Source organism: Triplophysa dalaica, chromosome 24, assembly GCF_015846415.1.
Source record: "Triplophysa dalaica isolate WHDGS20190420 chromosome 24, ASM1584641v1, whole genome shotgun sequence".
In the NCBI taxonomy this organism is placed as follows: Eukaryota; Metazoa; Chordata; class Actinopteri; order Cypriniformes; family Nemacheilidae; genus Triplophysa; species Triplophysa dalaica.
The window spans coordinates 13,449,170-13,458,684 of record NC_079565.1 but is presented as its reverse complement, the minus strand read 5'-3'; the positions used below and the strand labels follow the sequence as shown (position 1 = coordinate 13,458,684).

General features: G+C 49.6%; 8 non-coding genes and 19 pseudogenes across 8 annotated transcripts; all 27 read left to right on the top strand.

Moving 5' to 3' along the window:
• Positions 1-3,255: 3,255 nt before the first annotated feature.
• Positions 3,256-3,374, top strand: LOC130414901 (5S ribosomal RNA; annotated as a pseudogene).
• A 254-nt stretch (positions 3,375-3,628) lies between these two features.
• Positions 3,629-3,747, top strand: LOC130414935 (5S ribosomal RNA; annotated as a pseudogene).
• Positions 3,748-4,262: 515 nt separating this feature from the next.
• Positions 4,263-4,381, top strand: LOC130414858 (5S ribosomal RNA; annotated as a pseudogene).
• A 350-nt stretch (positions 4,382-4,731) lies between these two features.
• On the top strand, positions 4,732-4,850 carry LOC130414923 (5S ribosomal RNA; annotated as a pseudogene).
• A 60-nt stretch (positions 4,851-4,910) lies between these two features.
• On the top strand, positions 4,911-5,029 carry LOC130414862 (5S ribosomal RNA; annotated as a pseudogene).
• A 60-nt stretch (positions 5,030-5,089) lies between these two features.
• LOC130414809 (5S ribosomal RNA) lies at positions 5,090-5,208 on the top strand (annotated as a pseudogene).
• Positions 5,209-5,284: 76 nt separating this feature from the next.
• On the top strand, positions 5,285-5,403 carry LOC130414916 (5S ribosomal RNA; annotated as a pseudogene).
• A 76-nt stretch (positions 5,404-5,479) lies between these two features.
• On the top strand, positions 5,480-5,598 carry LOC130414939 (5S ribosomal RNA; annotated as a pseudogene).
• Positions 5,599-5,658: 60 nt separating this feature from the next.
• LOC130414807 (5S ribosomal RNA) lies at positions 5,659-5,777 on the top strand (annotated as a pseudogene).
• A 60-nt stretch (positions 5,778-5,837) lies between these two features.
• LOC130414865 (5S ribosomal RNA) lies at positions 5,838-5,956 on the top strand (annotated as a pseudogene).
• A 59-nt stretch (positions 5,957-6,015) lies between these two features.
• Positions 6,016-6,134, top strand: LOC130414864 (5S ribosomal RNA; annotated as a pseudogene).
• A 61-nt stretch (positions 6,135-6,195) lies between these two features.
• Positions 6,196-6,330, top strand: LOC130414869 (5S ribosomal RNA; annotated as a pseudogene).
• Positions 6,331-6,390: 60 nt separating this feature from the next.
• LOC130414904 (5S ribosomal RNA) lies at positions 6,391-6,509 on the top strand (annotated as a pseudogene).
• A 53-nt stretch (positions 6,510-6,562) lies between these two features.
• LOC130414741 (5S ribosomal RNA) lies at positions 6,563-6,681 on the top strand. Its single transcript, XR_008905652.1, has one exon. It is a non-coding gene; the product is annotated as a 5S ribosomal RNA (ribosomal RNA).
• Positions 6,682-6,741: 60 nt separating this feature from the next.
• On the top strand, positions 6,742-6,860 carry LOC130414803 (5S ribosomal RNA). Its single transcript, XR_008905709.1, has one exon. It is a non-coding gene; the product is annotated as a 5S ribosomal RNA (ribosomal RNA).
• A 232-nt stretch (positions 6,861-7,092) lies between these two features.
• Positions 7,093-7,211, top strand: LOC130414780 (5S ribosomal RNA). Its single transcript, XR_008905688.1, has one exon. It is a non-coding gene; the product is annotated as a 5S ribosomal RNA (ribosomal RNA).
• A 60-nt stretch (positions 7,212-7,271) lies between these two features.
• LOC130414896 (5S ribosomal RNA) lies at positions 7,272-7,390 on the top strand (annotated as a pseudogene).
• A 59-nt stretch (positions 7,391-7,449) lies between these two features.
• Positions 7,450-7,568, top strand: LOC130414770 (5S ribosomal RNA). The gene has a single exon (XR_008905679.1). It is a non-coding gene; the product is annotated as a 5S ribosomal RNA (ribosomal RNA).
• Positions 7,569-7,789: 221 nt separating this feature from the next.
• Positions 7,790-7,908, top strand: LOC130414742 (5S ribosomal RNA). Its single transcript, XR_008905653.1, has one exon. It is a non-coding gene; the product is annotated as a 5S ribosomal RNA (ribosomal RNA).
• Positions 7,909-7,968: 60 nt separating this feature from the next.
• On the top strand, positions 7,969-8,087 carry LOC130414782 (5S ribosomal RNA). The gene has a single exon (XR_008905690.1). It is a non-coding gene; the product is annotated as a 5S ribosomal RNA (ribosomal RNA).
• A 60-nt stretch (positions 8,088-8,147) lies between these two features.
• Positions 8,148-8,266, top strand: LOC130414860 (5S ribosomal RNA; annotated as a pseudogene).
• A 60-nt stretch (positions 8,267-8,326) lies between these two features.
• LOC130414921 (5S ribosomal RNA) lies at positions 8,327-8,444 on the top strand (annotated as a pseudogene).
• Positions 8,445-8,504: 60 nt separating this feature from the next.
• On the top strand, positions 8,505-8,623 carry LOC130414891 (5S ribosomal RNA; annotated as a pseudogene).
• A 60-nt stretch (positions 8,624-8,683) lies between these two features.
• Positions 8,684-8,802, top strand: LOC130414819 (5S ribosomal RNA; annotated as a pseudogene).
• Positions 8,803-8,862: 60 nt separating this feature from the next.
• LOC130414775 (5S ribosomal RNA) lies at positions 8,863-8,981 on the top strand. The gene has a single exon (XR_008905684.1). It is a non-coding gene; the product is annotated as a 5S ribosomal RNA (ribosomal RNA).
• Positions 8,982-9,041: 60 nt separating this feature from the next.
• Positions 9,042-9,160, top strand: LOC130414881 (5S ribosomal RNA; annotated as a pseudogene).
• Positions 9,161-9,220: 60 nt separating this feature from the next.
• Positions 9,221-9,339, top strand: LOC130415121 (5S ribosomal RNA). The gene has a single exon (XR_008905889.1). It is a non-coding gene; the product is annotated as a 5S ribosomal RNA (ribosomal RNA).
• Positions 9,340-9,515: the final 176 nt, after the last annotated feature.

The following is a 9,515-nucleotide window of genomic DNA, read 5'->3' as shown; positions in this document are numbered from 1 at the left end:
TATAGCATTTTTCACAATGTGTATTGTTTCAAAGCAGCTTTACAGGGGCAAACAGGAAAAACAGAAAAGTTAAAACACATCACAGTTCATGGTATTTATACAACGAGTAAGATCATTCTAATAAATGATATCTAATTTCTAAATAAATAAATAAATGAATGAATGCAGTCTCCCGGTGAGCAGGCCAACACTGCCCTGCTGTGGCGAGGAACCCAAACTCCAATGATTGATTAATGGAGAAAAAAAAACCTTGGAAGAAACCAGCCTCAACCGGGAGGGCCAGATCCCCTCTGACGTGTCATAGCTACACTCAGACTGCTGACATGTGGTTTAGGTTTAGCATTTGATACCAAATATTGTAACTTCAGCATTAATAAGACAAATAGTCCGTCTTTGCTCTTGGTTGGGGATGTAGTGGTCTGAGCTCGGATGGTCCGATGGTCATATTTCTCTTGGCTGGTGGTGGAATTGCCTTAGATGGAGCTGGGATGGTCAGTCAGTCTGCAGCTGTAGCTGGCGTAATCTCAAATTGGGGATGGGCATCTGTCGGTCGTCTGGACATGGTGGAACTGCCCGAGGCAGAGGCGGAAAGAGAATAAAGAGAATAATTAGCGTAGCTGCTGTTCATTAACTATGCTTTAAGTGAAAGCTTGGCTGAAAAGATGTGTCTTTAATCTAGATTTAAATTGGGAGAGTGTGTCTGACCCTCGAATAGTATCAGGAAGGCTATTCCAGAGTTTAGGTGCTACGTATGAGAAAGCTCGTCCCCCTTTGGTGGATTTTGTAATTCTAGGTGTTGTCAAAAGTCCTAAGTTTTGAGATCTTAGAGAGCGTGATGGGTAGTAACGTGATAAAGGCTCGGTTAAGTAAGTAGGTGCTAAACCGCTCAGGGCTTTGTAAGTAGTTAAAAGAATTTTAAAATCAATACGATACTTAATGGGTAGCCAGTGAAGCGATGATAAAACTGGGGTTATGTGATCGTATTTTCTTGACCTAGTAAGATCTCTGGCAGCTGCATTCTGAACTAACTGTAGTTTGTTTATCGATGATACAGGACAACTACTAAGTAGAGCATTACAATAGTCAAGCCGTGAGGTCACAAATGCATGAATAAGCTTTTCTGCGTCTGCAACACATAAACTATTTCGTAATTTAGCAACATTTCTAAGGTGGAAGAAGGCTGTTTTTGTGATATTTGAGATGTGATTTTTAAATGACAGGTTGCCGTCTAATATAACGCCTAGGTCTTTAACTGTATTTGTTGGAGTAACAGTGCAGCTTTCAATTTGCAGGCTGTAATCAGAGATATTCAGTTTACTTGATTTTGGTGCTACAAGTATATTTCTGTTTTACTAGAGTTTAAAAGGAGGAAATTACTAGTCATCCAATGTTTTATGTCCTCGATGCACTCTGCCAGTTTGGATAGCTTAAAGGAATCATCTGGTCTTGATGAGATATATAGCTGAGTATCATCTGCATAACAGTGGAAGCTAATTCCATGTTTTCTAATAATGTTGCCGAGGGGCAGCATGTATATGGAGAAAAGCAAGGGTCCTAAAACCGATCCCTGAGGTAATCCATAATTTTCTTGCGTAAGATTTGACGATTCCCATTAAAATGGACGTATTGATATCTGTCTGTTAAGTAAGATCTGAACCATTGCAGTGCCTTTCCCTGAATACCGATATAATTGTATAAACGATCTAGTAGTATTTTATGGTCTACAGTATCGAAAGCAGCACTAAGGTCAAGCAGGACTAAGAGTGAGATGTTACCTTTATCTGAAGCAATAAGGAGGTCATTTGTAATTCTAACGAGCGCAGTTTCAGTGCTGTGATGCGGTCTAAAGCCAGACTGAAACTTTTCGTGCATGTCATTATTTTGTAGGAAGGTACACAGTTGAGTTGACACTACTTTTTCTAGTATTTTAGACAAGTACGGGAGATTTGAAATCGGTCTATAGCTTCCAAGTTCATTGGGGTCTAAGTTAGTTTTTTTGATAAGAAGTCAGCTTAAAGGGCCCTGGAACATGTCCTGGATTAATTGACGAGTTGATTATGTTACAAATGGGCTAAATTACAGCAGGTAGTAAATCTTTTAATAAAGTAGTCGGAATGGGGTCTAATAAGCATGTCGTCGGTTTGGACGTTGCAATAATTTTAATTAAATATTCCTGATTTATAGGAGAAAAACACTCTAGCTTTTCTTTTTGGGTGACGGTTGAAACTAATTCTTCCGACACACTTGGAGGTTTGGTTTTAGCTATGTTGTCTCGTATTATTTCGATTTTCTTAGTAAAAAACTTCATGAGTTCATTGCTACCCAGGTGCGGCGGAATACCCTGGTCAGGTGGAGTCTGTTTGTTTGTTAGTTTAGCAATTGTACTAAATAAAAACCTTGGATTGTTTTTGTTATTTTCTATGAGGTTACGGAAGTGCTCGGCTTTTGCTGCTTTTAGTGCCTTTTTGTAACAGCTTGCACTCTCTTTCTATGCAATTTTAAAGACCTATAATTGGGTTTGTTTCCATTTTCGCTCCAGTTTACGTGTTTCTCTTTTTAGGGCGAGTGGTGTTACTATACCATGGTGCTATGATCTTTCCATTAATCCTTTTTGACTTCATAGGTGCGACCGCTTCTAATGCATTAGAGAAAATGGTGCCCATGTTGCTGGTCATGTGATCGAGCGATTCTATATAAGTTGGAAAGGTTATTAGAGGAGTCAGATCTGGCAAGTTCTTTACGAAACTATCTTTAGTAGTTGAGGTGATTGTTCTACCCTGTCGATAACAAGATATACAACTGACTATATATAACAAGATATACAACTTTTTCCAAAGACGTGTGTAACATTTTTGATGATTTAAACTGGAAATTGCCTGCTGATAACGGATGATCTTAAATGATTTAAAAATGGGTTCTAATGCATTCTAATTGTTTTTTTGTCGCGCCTCCTTCTGTGGAATGCGGCGTCAATGCGGCGTCAATAATTAAGTTGTATTTGTTTAAAAAAAAAAAAAAAAAGCACGCCCGCTCTGAGGCGAGCTCGGGTGTTGAGTTTCTGCTAACGTCCACACCACCCTGAGCACGCCCGCTCTCGTCTGATCTCGGAAGCCAAGCAGGGTCGGGCCTGGTCAATACTTGGATGGTAGATTGCCTCAGAATACCAGTTGCTAGTAATCTTGAGTTCTTTATTTCTTCAATGCATGGTGGCCTTTTGGCGCTTTTTTATGAGGCAAGCTCGGGCAGTCAGTTTCCGTTTACGGCCACACCATCCTGAGCACGCCCGCTCTCGTCTGATCTCGGTAACCAAGCAGGGTCGGGCCTTGTCAGTACTTTGATGGGAGACCGCCTGGGAATACCAGGTGCTGTAAGCTTTATTTCTTTAACTCAGTAGGCCCTTTTTTTATGAGGCGAGCTCGGGTGTTGAGTTTCCGCTAACGGCCACACCACCCTGAGCACGCCCGCTCTCGTCTGATCTCGGAAGCCAAGCAGGGTCGGGCCTGGTCAGTACTTGGATGGTAGACTGCCTCGGAATACCAGTTGCTAGTAATCTTGAGTTCTTTATTAATTCAATGCATGGTGGCCTTTTGGCGCTTTTTTATGAGGCAAGCTCGGGCGGTCAGTTTCCGTTTACGGCCAAACCATCCTGAGCACGCCCGCTCTCGTCTGATCTCGGTAACCAAGCAGGGTCGGGCCTTGTCAGTACTTTGATTGGAGACCGCCTGGGAATACCAGGTGCTGTAAGCTTTAGTTCTTTATCCTATTTGGCTGCATATTTTATGTGGAGAGCTCGGACGGTAAGTTTCCGCTTATGGCCAGACCACCCTCAGCACGCCCGCTCTTATCTGATCTCAGAAGGCATGCATTGTCGGGCCTGGCCAGTACTTGGATGGAAGACCGCCTGGGAATACCAGGTGCTGTAAGCTTTAGCTCTTTAGTCTTTTAACGCATGGTGGTCTTTTGGCCGCTTTTTTTATATGGCGAGCTCGGGCGTTCAGTTTCCGCATACGGCCACACCACCCAGAGAATGCCTGATCTCGGAAGCCAAGCAGGGTCGGGCCTGGTCAGTACTTGGATGGGAGACCGCTTGCGATTACCAGTTTCTGTAAGCTTTAGTTCTTTAACACATGGTGGCCTTTTGGCCGCTTTCTTTATGAGGCGAGCTCAGGCGGCCAGTTTCCGCTTACGGCCTCCTGTAAGCTTTTGTTCTTTTTCCCATTTGGCCGCTTTTTTCATGAGGCGAGCTTGGACGGTGAGTTTCCGCTTATGGCCAGACCACCCTGAGCACGCCCGCTCTCATCTGATTTCGGAAGCCAAGTAGGGTTGGGCCTGGTCAGTACTTGGATGGAAGACCGCCTGGGAATACCAGGTGCTGTAAGTTTTAGCTCTTTAGTTCTATAACGCATGGTGGCCTTTTGGCCGCTTTCTTTATGAGGTGAGCTCAGGCAATACCAGGTGCTGTAAGCTTTAGTACTGTAACACATGGTGGCCTTTTGGCCGCTTTCTTTATGAGGCGAGCTCAGGCGGCCAGTTTCCGCTCAAGGCCACACCACACTGAGTATGCCCGCTCTCGTCTGATCTCTAAAGCCAAGCAGGGTCGGCCTGGTCAGTACTTGGAAGGGAGACCTCCTGGGAATTCCAGGTGCTGTAAGCTTTAGCTCTTTAACCCATTTGGCCGCTTTTTTTAATGTGGCGAGCTCGGGCAGAGAGTTTCCGCTTACGGCCACACCACCCTGAGGCCACAACACCCTGAGCACGCCCGCTCTCGTCTGATCTCGGAAGCCAAGCAGGGTTGGGCCTGGTCAGTACTTGGATGGGTGACCTCCTAGGAATTCCAGGTGCTGTAAGCTTTAGTTCTTTAACCTTTTTGGCCGCTTTTTTTATGTGGCGAGCTCGGGCAGTCAGTTTCCGCTTACGGCCACACCACCCTGAGCACGCCCGCTCTCGTCTGATCTCGGAAGCCAAGCAGGGTCGGGCCTGGTCAGTGCTTGGATGGGAAACCACCTGGGAATACCTGGTGCTTTAAGCTTTAATTCTTTAACCCATTTGGCCGCTTTAATTATGAGGCGAGCTCGGGCGTTCAGTATCCGCTTACGGCCACACCACCCTGAGCACGCCCGCTCTTGTCTGATCTCGGAAGCCAAGCAGGGTCGGGCCTGGTCAGTACTTGGATGGGAGACCTCCTAGGAATTCCAGGTGCTGTAAGCTTTAGTTCTTTAACCCATTTTGCCGCTTTAAATATGAGGCGAGCTTGGGCGTTAAGTTTCCGCTTACAGCCGCACCACCCTGAGGCCACAACACCCTGAGCACGCCCGCTCTCGTCTGATCTTGGAAGCCAAGCAGGGTCGGGCCTGGTCAGTACTTGGATGGGAGACCTCCTAGGAATTCCAGGTGCTTTAGGCTTTAGTTCTTTAACCCATTTGGCCGCTTTAAATATGAGGCAAGCTCGGGCGTTCAGTTTCCGCTTACGGCCACACCACCCTGAGGCCACACCACCCTGAGCACGCCCACTCTCGTCTGATCTCGGAAGCCAAGCAGGGTCGGGCCTGGTCAGTGCTTGGATGGGAAACCGCCTGGGAATACCTGGTGCTGTAAGCTTTAATTCTTTAACCCATTTGGCCGCTTTTTTTTTGTGGCGAGCTCGGGCAGTCAGTTTCCGCTTACGGCCACACCACCCTGAGCACGCCCGCTCTCATCTGATCTCGGAAGCCAAGCTGGGTCGGGCCAGGTCAGTACTTGGATGGGAGACCGCCTGGGAATACCTGGTGCAGTAAGCTTTAATTCTTTAACCCAATTGGCCGCTTTTTTTATGAGGCGAGCTCGGGCGTTCAGTTTCCGCTTACGGCCACACCACCCTGAGCACGCCTGCTCTCGTCTGATCTCGGAAGCCAAGCAGGGTCGGGCCTGGTCAGTACTTGGATGGGAGACCTCCTAGGAATTCCAGTCGCTGTAAGCTTTAATTCTTAAACCCATTTGGCCGCTTTTTTATGAGGCGAGCTCGGGCGTTCAGTTTCTGCTTACGGCCACACCACCCTGAGCACGCCTGCTCTCTTCTGATCTCGAAAGCCAAGCAGGGTCGGGCCTGGTCAGTACTTGGATGGGAGACCTACTAGGAATTCCAGGTGCTGTAAGCTTTAGTTCTTTAACCCATTTGGCCGCTTTTTTTAATGTGGCGAGCTCGGGCAGAGAGTTTCCGCTTACGGCCACACCACCCTGAGGCCACAACACCCTGAGCACGCCCGCTCTCGTCTGATCTCGGAAGCCAAGCAGGGTCGGGCCTGGTCAGTACTTGGATGGGAGACCGCCTGGGAATACCAGGTGCTGTAAGCTTTAGTTCTTTAACCCATTAGGCCACATTTTTTATGAGGCGAGCTCGGGCAGTTAGTTTCCGCTTACGGCCACACCACCCTGAGCACGCCCGCTCTCGTCTGATCTCGGAAGCCAAGCAGGGTCGGGCCTATTCAGTACTTGGATGGGAGACCTCCTGGGAATTCCAGGTGCTTTAGTTCTTTAACCCATTAGGCCGCATTTTTTATGAGGCGAGCTCGGGCAAGTAGTTTTCGCTTACGGCCACACCACCCTGAGCACGCCCGATCTCGTCTGATCTCGGAAGCCAAGCAGGGTCGGGCCTGGTCAGTACTTGGATGGGAGACCTCCTGGGAATTCCAGGTGCTGTAAGCTTCAGTTCTTTAACCCATTTGGCCGCCTTTTTTATGAGGTGTGCTCGGGCGTTCAGTTTCCGCTTACGGCCACACCACCCTGAGCACGCCCGCTCTCGTCTGATCTCGGAAGCCAAGCAGGGTCGGGCCTGGTCAGTACTTGGATGGGAGACCGCCTGGGAATACCAGGTTCTGTAAGCTTTAGTTCTTTAACCCATTAGGCCACATTTTTTATGAGGCGAGCTCGGGCAGTTAGTTTCCGCTTACAGCCACACCACCCTGAGCACGCCCGCTCTCGTCTGATATTGGAAGCCAAGCAGAGTCGGGACTGGTCAGTACTTGGATGGGAGACCTCCTGGGAATTCCAGGTGCTTTAGTTCTTTAACCCATTAGGCCGCATTTTTTATGAGGTGTGCTCGGGCGTTCAGTTTCTGCTTACGGCCACACCACCCTGAGCACGCCTGCTCTCGTCTGATCTCGGAAGCCAAGCAGGGTCGGGCCTGGTCAGTACTTGGATGGGAGACCGCCTGGGAATACCAGGTGCTGTAAGCTTTAGCTCTTTAACCCATTAGGCCACATTTTTTATGAGGCGAGCTCGGGCAGTTAGTTGCCGCTTACAGCCACACCACCCTGAGCACGCCCGCTCTCGTCTGATCTCGGAAGCCAAGCAGAGTCGGGACTGGTCAGTACTTGGATGGGAGACCTCCTGGGAATTCCAGGTGCTTTAAGCTTTAGTTCTTTAACCCATTAGGCCGCATTTTTATGAGGCGAGCTCGGGCAGTTCGTTTTCGCTTACGGCCACACCACCCTGAGCATGCCCGCTCTCGTCTGATCTCGGAAGCCAAGCAGGGTCGGGCCTGGTCAGTACTTGGATGGGAGACCGCCTGGGAATACCAGGTGCTGTAAGCTTTAGTTCTTTAACCCATTTGGCCGCTTTTTTTATGAGGAGAGCTCGGGCAGTCAGTTTCCGCTTACGGCCACACAACCCTGAGCACGCCCGCTCTCGTCTGGGTCGGGCCTGGTCAGTACTTGGATGGGAGACCGCCTGGGAATACCAGGTGCTGTAAGCTTTAGTTCTTTAACCTCTTTTGCCGCTTTTTTTATGAGGCGAGCTCAGGTGTTCAGTTTCAGCTTACGGCCACACCACCCTGAGCACGCCCGCTCTCGTCTGATCTCGGAAGCCAAGCAGGGTCGGGCCTGGTCAGTACTTGGATGGGAGACCGCCTGGGAATACCAGGTGCTGTAAGCTTTAGTTCTTTAACCTCTTTTGCCGCTTTTTTTATGAGGCGAGCTCGGGCAGTTAGTTTCCGCTTACGGCCACACCACCCTGAGCACGCCCGCTCTCGTCTGATCTCGGAAGCCAAGCAGGGTCGGGCCTGATCAGTACTTGGATGGGAGACCGCCTGGGAATACCAGGTGCTGTAGGCTTTAGTTCTTTAACCCATTTGGCCGCTTTTTTTATGAGGAGAGCTCGGGCAGTCAGTTTCCGCTTACGGCCACACAACCCTGAGCACGCCCGCTCTCGTCTGATCTCGGAAGGCAATCAGGGTCGGGCCTGGTCAGTACTTGGATGGGAGACCGCCTGGGAATTCCAGGTGCTGTAAGCTTTAGTTCTTTAACCCATTTGGCCGCTTTTTTTATGAGGCGTGCTCGGGCAATCAGTTTCCGCTTACGGCCACACCACCCTGAGCACGCCCGCTCTCGTCTGATCTCGGAAGCCAAGCAGGGTCTGTCTGGTCAGTACTTGGATGGTAGACCGCCTGGGAATACCAGGTGCTGTAGGCTTTAGTTCTTTAACCCATTTGGCCGCTTTTTTTATGAGGAGAGCTCGGGCAGTCAGTTTCCGCTTATGGCCACACAACCCTGAGCACGCCCGCTCTCGTCTGATCTCGGAAGGCAATCAGGGTCGGGCCTGTTCAGTACTTGGATGGGAGACCGCCTGGGAATTCCAGGTGCTGTAAGCTTTAGTTCTTTAACCCATTTGGCCGCTTTTTTTATGAGGCGTGCTCGGGCGTTCAGTTTCTGCTTACGGCCACACCACCCTGAGCACGCCCGCTCTCGTCTGATCTCGGAAGACAAGCAGGGTCGGGCCTGGTCAGTACTTGGATGGGAGACCGCCTTGGAAGTCCAGGTGCTGTATGCTTTAGTTCTTTAACCCATTAGGCCGCAATTTTTATGAGGCGTGCTCGGGCGTTCAGTTTCCGCTTACGGCCACACCACTCTGAGCACGCCCGCTCTCGTCTGATCTCGGAAGCCAAGCAGGGTCGGGCCTGGTCAGTACTTGGATGGGAGACCGCCTGGGAATTCCAGGTGCTGTAAGCTTTAGTTCTTTAACCCATTAGGCCGCATTTTTTATGAGGCGAGCTCGGGCAGGTAGTTTTCGCTTACGGCCACACCACCCTGAGCACGCCCGCTCTCGTCTGATCTCGGAAGCCAAGCAGGGTCGGGCCTGGTCATAACTTGTATGGGAGACCTCCTGGGAATTCCAGGTGCTGTAAGCTTCAGTTCTTTAACCCATTTGGCCGCCTTTTTTATGAGGTGTGCTCGGGCGTTCAGTTTCCGCTTACGGCCACACCACCCTGAGCACGCCCGCTCTCGTCTGATCTCGGAAGCCAAGCAGGGTCGGGCCTGGTCAGTACTTGGATGGGAGACCGCCTGGGAATACCAGGTGCTGTAAGCTTTAGTTCTTTAACCCATTAGGCCACATTTTTTATGAGGCGAGCTCGGGCAGTTAGTTTCCGCTTACAGCCACACCACCCTGAGCACGCCCGCTCTCGTCTGATATTGGAAGCCAAGCAGAGTCGGGACTGGTCAGTACTTGGATGGGAGACCTCCTGGGAATTCCAGGTGCTTTAG